The sequence below is a fragment of the Salmo trutta genome, chromosome 36 (genome assembly GCF_901001165.1).
Source record: "Salmo trutta chromosome 36, fSalTru1.1, whole genome shotgun sequence".
In the NCBI taxonomy this organism is placed as follows: domain Eukaryota; kingdom Metazoa; phylum Chordata; class Actinopteri; order Salmoniformes; family Salmonidae; genus Salmo; species Salmo trutta.
In genome coordinates, this window is record NC_042992.1 from 10599415 (window position 1) to 10613800 (window position 14386).

The 14386-nt window shown below is 41.4% G+C and overlaps 1 protein-coding gene across 2 annotated transcripts in view; it reads left to right on the plus strand.

Moving 5' to 3' along the window:
• The window catches only part of si:dkeyp-120h9.1 (Y+L amino acid transporter 2-like), a 28896-nt gene continuing 14510 nt past the window's right edge, over nt 1-14386 (plus strand). For both annotated transcript variants that reach the window (XM_029734616.1, XM_029734617.1), the window contains exons 1-2: nt 1-104; nt 11327-11440. The gene's annotated coding sequence lies outside the window, so the exon portion shown is untranslated. The remainder of the gene's footprint in view (nt 105-11326; nt 11441-14386) is intronic.

The following is a 14386-nucleotide window of genomic DNA, read 5'->3' on the forward strand; positions in this document are numbered from 1 at the left end:
GTAATGTAGTGATGACGAACAGGCAGCCAGCAACCATAATCAAACATCCAGCATTGAGTAAGCTTGCACATGTGGTTTCAGTCTCATTGAAAGAAGCTCTCAAGGTAAGGCTTTATCTTTAGTATTTTGAGAGAAAATTTGATTTTAGCTTCTTACCTACATTTGATTCACTTTCAGGTGTTTGACTAGTCAGTTGTTTAGCTCAACTTGCTAGCTAGCGAAACGTTTCTGGATTGAACTGCCACGCACATGCGGCAGTTCAGCATCATCGGCATGTGTCGTGGTTGGACTGGGTCCAAACGTGGTTAGTAGCTCATTAGATGAAACAATCTGGTACTTTCTGGTATTTACTCGAACTACCTGGAAAATGTTGATCATTTGTACGTTTTGAGAGTTCTCTAGCTGCAATTATTGTTAAATTTAGATAGCTACCGACAAAAGATAGCTTTGCTAGCTTTAGCTACTGTAACTAGCTAGCTAACTTTTGCCATGACTACTAACGTTAACGTTAGCAAAACAATACAGTTTACAGCAAATTATTTAGCTAACTTCAGCTCAACGGACTGGAGTCTGTGTGGCTAAAGCATAAAACAAAACACAAAACGGCGGGCTAAGTTATAGTGGTCGATTTTTACGCATGCCAGCTTGTGCGAATCTGTCCACGTTTGTTGCTTGACTGCCTAGTATGGTACTTTGAGGACGTGGGCTAAATGTATTGGACTTCGGATTGGTGATGTGGACAAAACAAAAGTATATTCGTTTCCCTAGAAACGTGGGTCTTGCTTATAGGCAGTCGATAGTTTCGATCTATCCACATGCACTAACGTCTAGGCTTGATTGGCGGACTAAAATCCACTCCATGGCGAGTTTAGTCCGCTAAGGTTTGATGTGTATTCCCGGTAATGCACTCGTGTCCCCCGTGGACCGGTTCGTACATAAGGTATCCTCCATTCAGACTGCAAAGGCCATCATTTTCCTCCTTAACTAAATATCATTCTGGGGAAAATATGCTTACTTAAATAAACACCATTTTTTTCCCCCCACCACCGTTTTTGTACTTTCGGACAATTTAGGATGTTACACACCGCGTTGAGAAAATACGCAAACGGTGGTGGAGAATTGTTTCATTAAGAATGTATCCCGCGCATATTTTACCCGTTTTTCTATCCAGAACATATGGTCAGTGATATTTGGCATTCAAGCAGGTAAAATGACTTCATGTGATCAAGCTGTGGCATCGCAAGTCTGATGTATCATGCTGTAATACACAATTCATTGGTAGCCTATATACACCTTGAAACTAATGCTAGCCCAAAAAATCGTGTAAATGTTCCTTACAAGCCAGAATGTTTAATAACATTACCTATAAATTTACTCTACCTGTTGTCCTTGTGGAAAACCTGGTCTGAGAGCAGTTCGTATTATTCTGTACCAGGGTTTCCTTTATGAAAATGTGGCACTGGACATTTGACTGGCAGCATTTTAATTGATCTGACATTGGAGAAATGTACCGGACCCATATGCATCAGTGAAGTTTCTTCAGAGGACGAAGGGGAGGACCATCCTCAGTGAATTTCATAAAAAAATTGTGAAACATTTTAAAGTTCACTTTTTTTTAACTAAAACTACAAAATATTCATGTCACCAAATAATTGATTAAAACACACTATTTTGCAATGGTCTACAGTGGTGTAGCTGGAGGACAGCTAGTTTCTGTCCTTTGGCATTTGCAGTGCGTGCTGCCTTTCCTTCCGACTGTAGGCAATGCACAAATATATTTTTTAAGGCTAGGGGAAGCTAATGATCCTCTGTGACCAAATCATGCTTTTTTTAATTAAATGCTGCTAGTCAAATGTCCAGTGCCACATTTTCATAAAGGAAACCCTGGTACAGAATAATACGAACTTCTTGGGCTCCCAAGTGGCGCAGTGGTCTAAGTCACTGCATCTCAGTGCAAGATGCGTCACTACAGTCCGTGGTCCGATTCCAGGCTGTATCACGTCCGGCTGTGATTGGGAGTCCCATAGGGCGGTGCACAATTGGCCCAGCGTCGTCCCGATTTTGACGGGGTAGGCAGGGTAACTTGTTCTTAACTGACTTGCCTAGTTAAATAAATAAAATAAAAATCTGTATAGACAAAAGTAGGCTAATTAGGCTGAACTAAATTACTACCGCCCTGTAGCACTCACTTCTGTCATCATGAATAGCTTTGAGAGACTAGTCAAGGATCATGTCACCCAAGATTCACTTCAGATTGCATACCGCCCAAACAGGTTCACAGATGACGCAATCACACTGCACACTGCCCTATCCCATCTGGACAGAAAGAATACCTATGTAAGAATGCTGTTTATTGACTACAGCTCAGCATTCAACACCATTGTACTCTCCAAGCTCATCATCAAGCTGGAGACCCTGGGTCTCAACCCCACCCTGTGCAACTGGGTCTTGGACTCTGACAGGCCGCCCCCAGAAAAGTTTACCTTGTCGAGAAAGAAATGGTCCAAACAGACTCTGGGACAGTTGTGGAACGATGAATCCCAAATTCATACAACCAGTAAGCCTAGGTCACATAAAAAATAGTTATTCTGATGCAACAGATCAGAACATTTAGCTTAAAATGTTGATAGCCTACTGCCTTAATAATGTTAAGAAATAGTTTATGTGCGAATATGCATTTGGCTGCCGGACAATGAAAGAAATAGAACATGAAGGAGGCTACTGGTTTCAATTGCATATGAAAGTATGTGGACTTCCTAGAGCTGGCTAAACTGAGCAGTCGGGGGAGAGGGGCCTTGGTCAGGGACCTAGAACCCGAGTTCCTCTGTGGAGATGGGAGAACCTTTCAGAAGGACAACCATCTCTGCAGCACTCCACCAATCAGGCCTTTATGGTAGTGTCCAGACGGAAGACACTCCTTAGTAAAAGGCACATGACAAAGGCAACTAAAGGACTCTGACCTTGTGAAACAAGATTCTCTGGTCTGATGAAACCAAGATTGAACTCTTTGCCCTGAATGCCAAGCGTCACGTCTTGAGGAAACCTGGCACCATCCCTACGGTGAAGCATGGTGGTGGCAGCATCATGCTGTGGGGATGTTTTTCATCAGCAGGGACTGGGGAACTAGTCAGGATTGAGGGAAAGATGAACGGAGCAAAGTACAGAGATCCTTGATGAAAACCTGCTCCAGAGTGCGCAGGACCTCAGACTGGAGCGAAGGTTCACCTTCCAACAGGACAACGACCCTAAGCACACAGCCAAGACAATGCAGGAGTGGCTTCAGGACACGTCTCTGAATGTCCTTGAATGGCCCAGCCAGAGCCCGGACTTGAACCTGATCGAACATATCTGGAGACCTGAAAATAGCTGTGCGGTGACGCTCCCAATCCAACCTGACAGAGCTTGAGAGGTTCTGCAGAGAAGAATGGGAGAAACTCCCCAAATACAGGTGTGCCAAGCTTGTAGTGTCATACCCAAGAAGACTCAAAGCTGTAGTTGCTGCCAAAGGTGCTTCGACAAAGTACTGAGTAAAGGGTCTGCACTTTTGTAACTGTGATATTAACGTTTTGTGTTTTGAAGAAATTGTTGCCAATTTATAACACAGAACCCAAACCGGCTGTGCGTCATCGTGCATACATTTATTTTGTCCCCCTACACCATACGCGATCACGACACGCAGGTTAAAATATCAAAACAAACTGAACCAATGACATTAATTTGGGGACAGGTCGAAAAGCATTAAACATTTATGGCAATTTAGCTAGTTAGCTTGCACTTACTAGCTAATTTGTCCTGGGATATAAACATTAGGTTATTTTATCTGAAATGCACAAGGTTCTCCGACAATTAATCCATACATAAAAACGGTCAACCGAATCGTTTCTAGTCATCTTTCCTCCTTCCAGGCTTTTCATCGTTTAACTTATATGGTGATTGGCATCTTAACTTTCATAGTATTACCACGACAACCGGCAATAGTTCATCTTTCAATCACCCACGTGGGTATAACCAATGAGGAGATGGCACGTGGGTACCTGCTTCAATAAACCAATGATGAGATGGGAGAGGCAGGACTTGCAGCGTGATCTGCGTCAGAAATGGGAATGACTTATATTTTAGCCCTTGGCAACGCAGATGCTCGTTGGCGCGCGAGCAGTGTGGGCGCAATAATTGAATTACATTTACATTTAAGTCATTTAGCAGACGCTCTTATCCAGAGCGACTTACAAATTGGTGCATTCACCTATAATATCCAGTAGAACAAACACTTTACAATAGTGCATCTACATCCTTTAAAGGGGGGGGGGGGGGGTTAGAAGGATTACTTTATCCTATCCCAGGTATTCCTTAAAGAGGTGGGGTTTCAGGTGTCTCCGGAAGGTGGTGATTGACTCCGCTGTCCTGGCATCGTGAGGGAGATTGTTCCACCATTGGGGTGCCAGAGCGGCAAACAGTTTTGACTGGGCTGAGCGGGAACTGTGCTTCCTCAGAGGTAGGGAGGCGAGCAGGCCAGAGGTGGATGAACGCAGTGCCCTTGTTTGGGTGTAGGGCCTGATCAGAGCCTGAAGGTACGGAGGTGCCGTTCCCCTCACAGCTCCGTAGGCAAGCACCATGGTCTTGTAGCGGATGCGAGCTTCAACTGGAAGCCAGTGGAGAGAGCGGAGGAGCGGGGTGACGTGAGAGAACTTGGGAAGGTTGAACACCAGACGGGCTGCGGCGTTCTGGATGAGTTGTAGGGGTTTGATGGCACAGGCAGGGAGCCCAGCCAACAGCGAGTTGCAGTAATCCAGACGGGAGATGACAAGTGCCTGGATTAGGACCTGCGCCGCTTCCTGTGTGAGGCAGGGTCGTACTCTGCGGATGTTGTAGAGCATGAACCTACAGGATCGGGTCACCGCCTTGATGTTAGTGGAGAACGACAGGGTGTTGTCCAGGATCACGCCAAGGTTCTTAGCACTCTGGGAGGAGGACACAAGGGAGTTGTCAACCGTGATGGCGAGATCATGGAACGGGCAGTCCTTCCCCGGGAGGAAGAGCAGCTCCGTCTTGCCGAGGTTCAGCTTGAGGTGGTGATCCGTCATCCACACTGATATGTCTGCCAGACATGCAGAGATGCGATTCGCCACCTGGTTGTCAGAAGGGGGAAAGGAGAAGATTAATTGTGTGTCGTCTGCATAGCAATGATAGGAGAGACCGTGTGAGGATATGACAGAGCCAAGTGACTTGGTGTATAGCGAGAATAGGAGAGGGCCTAGAACAGAGCCCTGGGGGACACCAGTGGTGAGAGCACGTGGTGCGGAGACAGCTTCTCGCCACGCCACCTGGAATAACATAGATTCCTACATTTATTTTGCAACGCTCGCGTCGTGTTGCTTTGTCATTATGGGGTATTGTGTGTAGAATATACCATTTTCATGGCAAGGTTGGTTCAATAGCTATTGATGAGAGTTTTATATTGGACTAACTTGACCTTGGTCCTGAACCAAAAGTTGGGTAAACATTACTTTCCTCTGGATATTTCTCTAGAATTTCAAGCAGCTGAAGGACAAAGCGCAAAGACAACAGGTAGAGCAAGTTTAAATGTAATTTTATTAAGCATTCTGGCCTAGGTTTAGGCTTTATATACCCATTTTAATTGTATATTACAGCCAGATTAATCAAACTCTATTTTATCAATGTACCAATCGGGTTTCAGGAAGAAGCATAGCACAATTACAGCAGCCATGAAGGTTTTAAATGATATCACTGAAGCTCTTGACAAAAAACAGCATTGTGTCTCACTTTTTATTGATCTCTCTAAGGCTTTTGATACAGTTGATCATGTTATACTAAGGCAGAGATTGTCGAGTGTAGGTCTTTCAGAGCATGCAGTTGCGTGGTTTGTTAACTATCTGTCTGATAGAACTCAGTGCACTCAATTTGATGGGCTTAGGTCTGTTAAATTGTCTGTCTGTAGTGGTGTGCCCCAAGGCTCTGTACTTGGTTCTCTCTTATTCACTATTTATATAAATAATTTAGACAAAAATGTCCAAAATGCTCAACTTCATTTTTATGCTGATGATACTGTTATTTACTGTTGTGCCTCATCTCTTACAAAAGCTTTCCAGAACTTGCAAAATGCTTTTTATACTGTTCAACATACCTTGTGTCAATTGAAGCTTATCCTCAATACTGACAACTAAACTAATGGTGTTTTCTAAAGCAAGAAATAGACCTCTGAACCTTTCACCTATTACTACCTGTCAGGGCAAGGAGATTGAGGTTGTAACCTCATATAAATATCTTGGAATTTTGATTGATGATGGCCTCTCTTTTTAAAATGCATATTCAACAACTTACAAGAAAATTGAAGCTGAAATTAGGATTTTATTTTAGGAATAAGGCTTGTTTTTTTTTTGAAGCCAGAAGGAGGCTAGTATCAGCTACATTTATGCCTTTACTAGACTATGGGGATATTTTATATATGAATGCTTCCGCTCAGGGTTTGAGATCAATTGACACCCTTTACCATGGCACTCTGAGATTTATTTTAAACTGCAAAACCCTTACGCACCACTGCACTTTGTATACCAGGGTTGGCTGGCCTTCTCTAGTCACTCGTATGCTCAGTCACTGGTATACTTTTATTTACAAAGCCATTTTGGGTTTACTACCTTTTTTATTTTGGCATTTTTATTGTTCAGAAATGTGGTGGGTACTCTCTTCGTTCGCGGGACTTTATCCTGCTAACTGTTCCAAATGTCCGAACTGAATTTGGTAAAAGGGCTTTTATGTACTCTGCGCCATCGTCTTGGAACGCCTTATAAAATACTTTTAAACTGGAAGAACTTGTCCCGATTGGTATTTTTAAATCACTGATGAATGATCTTGAGTCTGATTCCCTGACCTGTTAATGTTTTTGATTTTGTTTTACTCTTGTGAATTCTATGGTTTTTACTAGATTACTTGTAGTTTTTCATGTTGTTTGTCTGTAATTTTTGTAATGACTTGGTGCTGCCTATCTCGGCCAGGACGCTCTTGAAAAAGAGATTTTAAATCTCAATGAGCCCTTCCTGGTTAAAAAACTAAAAAACTATTGCATCACTTGTTACAAGCTGATGTTGACACAGGAGTGGAAAACCAATTCCCACATGGCATTCCTTGTGCTATGGCCCTACTGATATAGTCTTGTTGAATCAGTGAGTAGTCTATGCTAGGAGTCATTCCTAGAACCCATATGCATGCACTAGCCTAATGTTGTACTGCCAGGAATTCTGAATACTTTTTAATTGAAGGCAGTGTATTTCACAGAGCATAAAGGCAGACCATCAGACCAGATGCTGTTGGAATCTAATAGGCATGTCTGCATGTCTGGTGTCCCTCTGATTTCATATTAATGGAGATGAGAGAGGAACTAGTAAAGGAGAAGAGGAAGCCTCTTCCTGAGAGGTTTTACAGACCCACACAGAGAGGCATTACGAACACAAACTGAGGCATTAAACACACAGAGTTTGTGTTCGTAACGCCTGAGGCATTAAACACAGAGTTTGTGTTGGTAACGCCTGAGGCATTAAACACACAGGCATTACAATAAATTAAGCTTCTCTGTTCGTCGCTCAAGAACAGAGCTAAACGGAGACCGATGTTCTGGTACAGGTAAATGTTCCGCCCTGCTGATTGGAGGCCTTGCTCGGCTGTGTAGAATGTCCTAACTTGACGACATGGTTGAGAAATGCAAAGCACATTTTCAGTGAAATCGAGCTTGTCTAAACTGAGTTTTAGGCCAGATATTTAGGGAAAGTTCTAAGAGAACAAGTGTATTTTTCTTTGGATAAAAATAAATGAGGCTACATCCTGCAGGTGCATGTTCAGGCTATAGTGCACCATTACTGCATTCTAATAACCATCTACCTACCTTGGTGCATGTTCAGGCTATAGTGCACCATTACTGCATTCTAATAACCATCTACCTACCTTGGTGCATGTTCAGGCTATAGTGCACAATTACTGCATTCTAATAACCATCTATCTACCTTGAAATGCAAAGTGAGCGGGCTGTTCCACATTCACTTTGATATTCTAGTCGGTAAACAAACCAAACACAGCCATGGGAAATCCTCCCGTAGTAACACCAGGTATTTGAACTAAGATTAAAATAAAAATTCACGCCTTGTTCTTTCTTTGTTCCAGAGGTCGAGTAAAGAACAGCGACTTGAATCTCAGACGAGTTGAGCTGGGCCTCTCCTCTACGTCTAATAAAATGAGATAAACACACACAGCGTCCAATTTGTTCTCAATCCTCCCCAGATTCTGAATATACCATTTTCATGGCATGGTTGGTTCAATAGCTGTTGAAGAGTTTTATATTGGACTAACTTGACCTTGGTACTGAACCAAAAGTCGGGTAAACATTACTTTCCTCTGGATATTTTTCAAAAATTTCAAGCAGCTGAAGGACAAAGCGCAAAGACAACAGGTAGAGCAAGTTTAAATGTAATTTTATTAAGCATTCTGGCCTAGGTTTAGGCTTTATATACCCATTTTAATTGTATATTACAGCCAGATTAATCAAACTCTATTTTATCAATGTACCAATCGGGTTTCAGGAAGAAGCATAGCACAATTACAGCAGCCGTGAAGGTTTTAAATGATATCACTGAAGCTCTTGACAAAAAACAGCATTGTGTCTCACTTTTTATTGATCTCTCTAAGGCTTTTGATACAGTTGATCATGTTATACTAAGGCAGAGATTGTCGAGTGTAGGTCTTTCAGAGCATGCAGTTGCATGGTTTGTTAACAATCTGTCTGATAGAACTCAGTGCACTCAATTTGATGGGCTTAGGTCTGTTAAATTGTCTGTCTGTAGTGGTGTGCCCCAAGGCTCTGTACTTGGTTCTCTCTTATATAAATAGTGAATAAGTAATTTAGACAAAAATGTCCAAAATGCGCAACTTCATTTTTATGCTGATAATACTGTTATTTACTGTTGTGCCTCATCTCTTACAAAAGCTTTCCAGAACTTGCAAAATGCTTTTTATACTGTTCAACATACCTTGTGTCAATTGAAGCTTATCCTCAATACTGACAACTAAACTAATGGTGTTTTCTAAAGCAAGAAATAGACCTCTGAACCTTTCACCTATTACTACCTGTCAGGGCAAGGAGATTGAGGTTGTAACCTCATATAAATATCTTGGAATTTTGATTGATGATGGCCTCTCTTTTTAAAATGCATATTCAACAATTTACAAGAAAATTGAAGCTGAAATTAGGATTTTATTTTAGGAATAAGGCTTGTTTTTCTTTTGAAGCCAGAAGGAGGCTAGTATCAGCTACATTTATGCCTTTACTAGACTATGGGGATATTTTATATATGAATGCTTCCGCTCAGTGTTTGAGATCAATTGACACCCTTTACCATGGCACTCTGAGATTTATTTTAAACTGCAAAACCCTTACGCACCACTGCACTTTGTATACCAGGGTTGGCTGGCCTTCTCTAGTCACTCGTAGGCTCAGTCACTGGTATACTTTTATTTACAAAGCCATTTTGGGTTTACTACCTTTTTTATTTGGGCATTTTTATTGTTCAGAAATGTGGTGGGTACTCTCTTCGTTCGCGGGACTTTATCCTGCTAACTGTTCCAAATGTCCGAACTGAATTTGGTAAAAGGGCTTTTATGTACTCTGCGCCATCGTCTTGGAACGCCTTATAAAATACTTTTAAACTGGAAGAACTTGTCCCGATTGGTATTTTTAAATCACTGATGAATGATCTTGAGTCTGATTCCCTGACCTGTTAATGTTTTTGATTTTGTTTTACTCTTGTGAATTCTATGGTTTTTACTAGATTACTTGTAGTTTTTCATGTTGTTTGTCTGTAATTTTTGTAATGACTTGGTGCTGCCTATCTCGGCCAGGACGCTCTTGAAAAAGAGATTTTAAATCTCAATGAGCCCTTCCTGGTTAAAAAACTAAAAAACTATTGCATCACTTGTTACAAGCTGATGTTGACACAGGAGTGGAAAACCAATTCCCACATGGCATTCCTTGTGCTATGGCCCTACTGATATAGTCTTGTTGAATCAGTGAGTAGTCTATGCTAGGAGTCATTCCTAGAACCCATATGCATGCACTAGCCTAATGTTGTACTGCCAGGAATTCTGAATACTTTTTAATTGAAGGCAGTGTATTTCACAGAGCATAAAGGCAGACCATCAGACCAGATGCTGTTGGAATCTAATAGGCATGTCTGCATGTCTGGTGTCCCTCTGATTTCATATTAATGGAGATGAGAGGGGAACTAGTAAAGGAGAAGAGGAAGCCTCTTCCTGAGAGGTTTTACAGACCCACACAGAGAGGCATTACGAACACAAACTGAGGCATTAAACACACAGGCATTACAAACGGAGGTATTATAAATACACACAAACGGTGGTATTACAAACACAAATGGAGAAAGGCAAACACTCAGTTATTATAAATACACACACACAGAGGCATTACAAACGCAGCATGAGCATTATGTTTGTTTGATAAGGGATTTCCTTGATAAGGGTAGCCTGGTCCCATAGCTGTTAGTGCTGGAGTAGACCGCAGCCATAGGAGTCCATGTGATGTCCTATAATAAATTAAGCTTCTCTGTTCGTCGCTCAAGAACAGAGCTAAACGAAGACCGATGTTCTGGAGCAGGTAAATGTTCCGCCCTGCTGATTGGAGGCCTTGCTCGGCTGTGTAGAATGTCCTAACTTGATGACATGGTTGAGAAATGCAAAGCACATTTTCAGTGAAATCGAGCTTGTCTAAACTGTGAGTTTTAGGCCAGACATTTAGGGAAAGTTCTAAGAGAACAAGTGTATTTTTCCTTGGATAAAAATAAATGAGGCTACATCCTGCAGGTGCATGTTCAGGCTATAGTGCACCATTACTGCATTATAATAACCATCTACCTACCTTGGTGCATGTTCAGGCTATAGTGCACCATTACTGCATTCTAATAACCCTCTACCTACCTTGGTGCATGTTCAGGCTATAGTGCACCATTACTGCATTCTAATAACCCTCTATCTAGCTTGGTGCATGTTCAGGCTATAGTGCACCATTACTGCATTCTAATAACCCTCTACCTACCTTGGTGCATGTTCAGGCTATAGTGCACCATTACTGCATTCTAATAACCATCTATCTACCTTGAAATGCAAAGTGAGCGGGCTGTTCCACAGTCACTTTGATATTCTAGTCGGTAAACAAACCAAACACAGCCATGGGAAATCCTCCCGTAGTAACACCAGGTATTTGAACTAAGATTAAAATAAAAATTCACGCCTTGTTCTTTCTTTGTTCCAGAGGTCGAGTAAAGAACAGCGACTTGAATCTCAGACGAGTTGAGCTGGGCCTCTCCTCTACGTCATTTTATTTACACTTCAGAGAGCGGAGAAGAAGGGATTAAAAGTCAGTGAGGTGAGTGTTCCAATAACAAAAGCCTTGTTCTGCATTCTTAGGCAACCACTACTTTGTTCCACTAGCCAGGCACAATGCCTGTTAGTGGGAAAACAGCCTGTCACTGGACCTTGCTGTAGCGTTACCAGCACTACACTGTATCTGCTGGTTCTAAGATCTAAAGAAAAGACAGATGCCAAAGCTGGTCTGGTCTTTTTATATTCAGAACCACATTCCTATAAAGCTTCGAGAGGATCTAATGTTAAATACTGTTGAAGTTAATATGGCTACAGGTTCATCTGCCTCACCTAAAGCCCATTCTGGTGGGAAGCTGCTATAGACCACCAGGTGCTAACAATCACTATCTGGATAACATGTGACATGCTTGATAACATATGTGATATCAACAGAGGTATATTTTCTGGGTGATTTAAATATTGACTGGCTTTCATCAGGCTGCTCACTCAAGCGCTTCAAACTAACTAGAGCCTGCGTCCTGGCTCAGGATCAGTCAACCTACTGTACCAGGGTAATTACAAACAGCACAGGAATGAAATCATCATGTATTCAACACATCTTTACTAATGCTGCAGAAATTAACTTGGTATTGTAGCCATATCTAGGAAAACCAAAGTTCTAAAGGCTGGGCCTAATATAGTGCATAAGAGGTCATACAATATGTTTTGTAGTGATTCCCATGTTGATGCAAAGAATATTTGTTAGTGCGTAATGAGAAGCAACCAGACGCTGCACTTGACACATTTTATGAAATTGCTTATCCGAGTTACTAATAAGCACGCACATATTAAGAAAATGACTGTAAAAACTGTTCAATCCCTACGGATTGATGAGAATTGAAACATTTTGTTCAGAGGGATGAGGCAAAAGGTATGACTAAACTGAATAAAAATAAGAAATTACACTGAAACAAAGAGAAATTATATTAAAAAGCTTTGGCCCACCTTAAATGAAATTTTGGGCAAAAAGGCAAACTCCGGTCCATCATTCATCGCATCAGATGGCTCGTTCATCACAAATCCCACTGATATTGCCAAATACTTAATTTTTTTAATTGGCAAGATTAGCAAACTTGGGCATGGCATGCCAGCAACAAACGCTGACGCTACACATCCAAGTATATCTGACTAAATTATGAAGGACAACCAAGCCACCGGGGTCTGCCAACTTGGATGGAAAGTTTGAGGATAATCGCGAATGATATTGCCACTCCTATTTGCCACATCTTCAATTTTAAGCCTACTAGAAAGTGTGTGCCTCAGGCCTGGAGGGAAGCAAACCTTATTCCCTAAGAATAGTAAAGCCCCTTTACTGGCTCAAATAGCTGACCAATCAACCTGTCACCAACCCTCAGTAAACTTTAGGGAAAAAATGTTTGACCAGATACAATGCTATTTTATAGTAAACAAATTGACCAGACTTTCAGCACATTTATAGGGAAGGACATTCAACAAGCACAGCACTTACAGAATTGACTGTTTGGCTGAGAGAAATTGATGAAAAAATATTGGTGGGGGAGGGGGGGGGCTGTTTTGTTGGACTCCAGTGTGGCGTTTGACATTATTGATCATAGTCTGCTGCTGGAAAAACTTGTGTTATGGCTTTATATTGTGGATAAAGAGTTACCTGTCTAACAGAACACAGAGGGTGTTCTTTAATAACCTGTTGGGGCTAGGGGGCAGTATTGAGAATTTTGAAAAAAAATATGTGCCCATCTTTAACTGCCTCCTACACCAACTCAGAAGCTAGGATATGCGTATTATTAACAGATTTGGATAGAAAACACTCTGAATTTTCTAAAACTGTTTGAATGGTGTCTAAGTATAACAAAACTCATATGGCAGGCAAAAACCTGAGAAAAATACAACCAGGAAATGAGAATTTTGTGGCTGTACTATTTTTGAGTCATTGCTAATAGATCACACAGTGACAAAGGATTCATTTCGCACTTCCTACGGCTTCCACTAGATGTCAACGATCTTTATAAAGTTGTTTGAAGCGTCTATGATGAACAGAGACCGGATGACAAGGAAGAGAAGTTGACGTCCCTGGGATGTCGTCACTTCATTATTGCGCGCACCTGCGCGTTCATGTGAGGCGAGACATTTTTCAAAACCGTTTTTCAAGACACAGGAGAGGTCGGGTTGAAATATTACTGATGTTTCACGTTAAAAATGGCCCTAAACATTGATGCTAAACAACGTTTGACATGTTTGAACGAACGTAAATAGATTTTTTTTTAAACCTTTCGTCGTGACTCCCCCCCGCCCTACTTTTGAGTAGCCTACCGAAGCGCTAACAACATGGCACAACTTGGAGTTATTTGGACAGAAATTATGAACTTTGTCGAGAGAATCCACATTTGTTGTGGACCTGGGATTACTGGAAGTGCCTTCTGATGGAGATAATCAAAGGTAAGGGATTATTGACAATAGTATTATTGAAATTAGATGGTGCTAACCTGTATATCCTAGCCTATTGTTCTTAGCATAGTACCCCGTTTTATTGCAAAGTGTGATTTCCCAGTAAAGTTATTTTGAAATCTGGCAATGCGGTAGCATTTATGAGATGTTAATTTATAATTCTTTGAATGACAATATTATAATTTACCAATGTTTTCGAATAGTAATTTTGTAAATTGTAACGCTAATTCACCGGAAGCATTTGAGGGGGGGAAAAATCTGATTTTCACCGCCTCTGTAAAATGCTGTTTTTGGATATAAATATGAACTTGATGGAACACAAAATGCATGTATTGTATAACATAATGTCCTAGAAGTGTCATCTGATGAAGATTGTCAAAGGTTAGTGCATAATTTTAGCTGGTTATCTGCTTTTGGTGATGCCTGTCTTTGAATTGACAAAACATTACACACAGCTATTTTCAATGTACTCTCCTAACATAACCTTATGCTTTCGCCGTAAAGCCTCTTTGAAATCGGACAATGT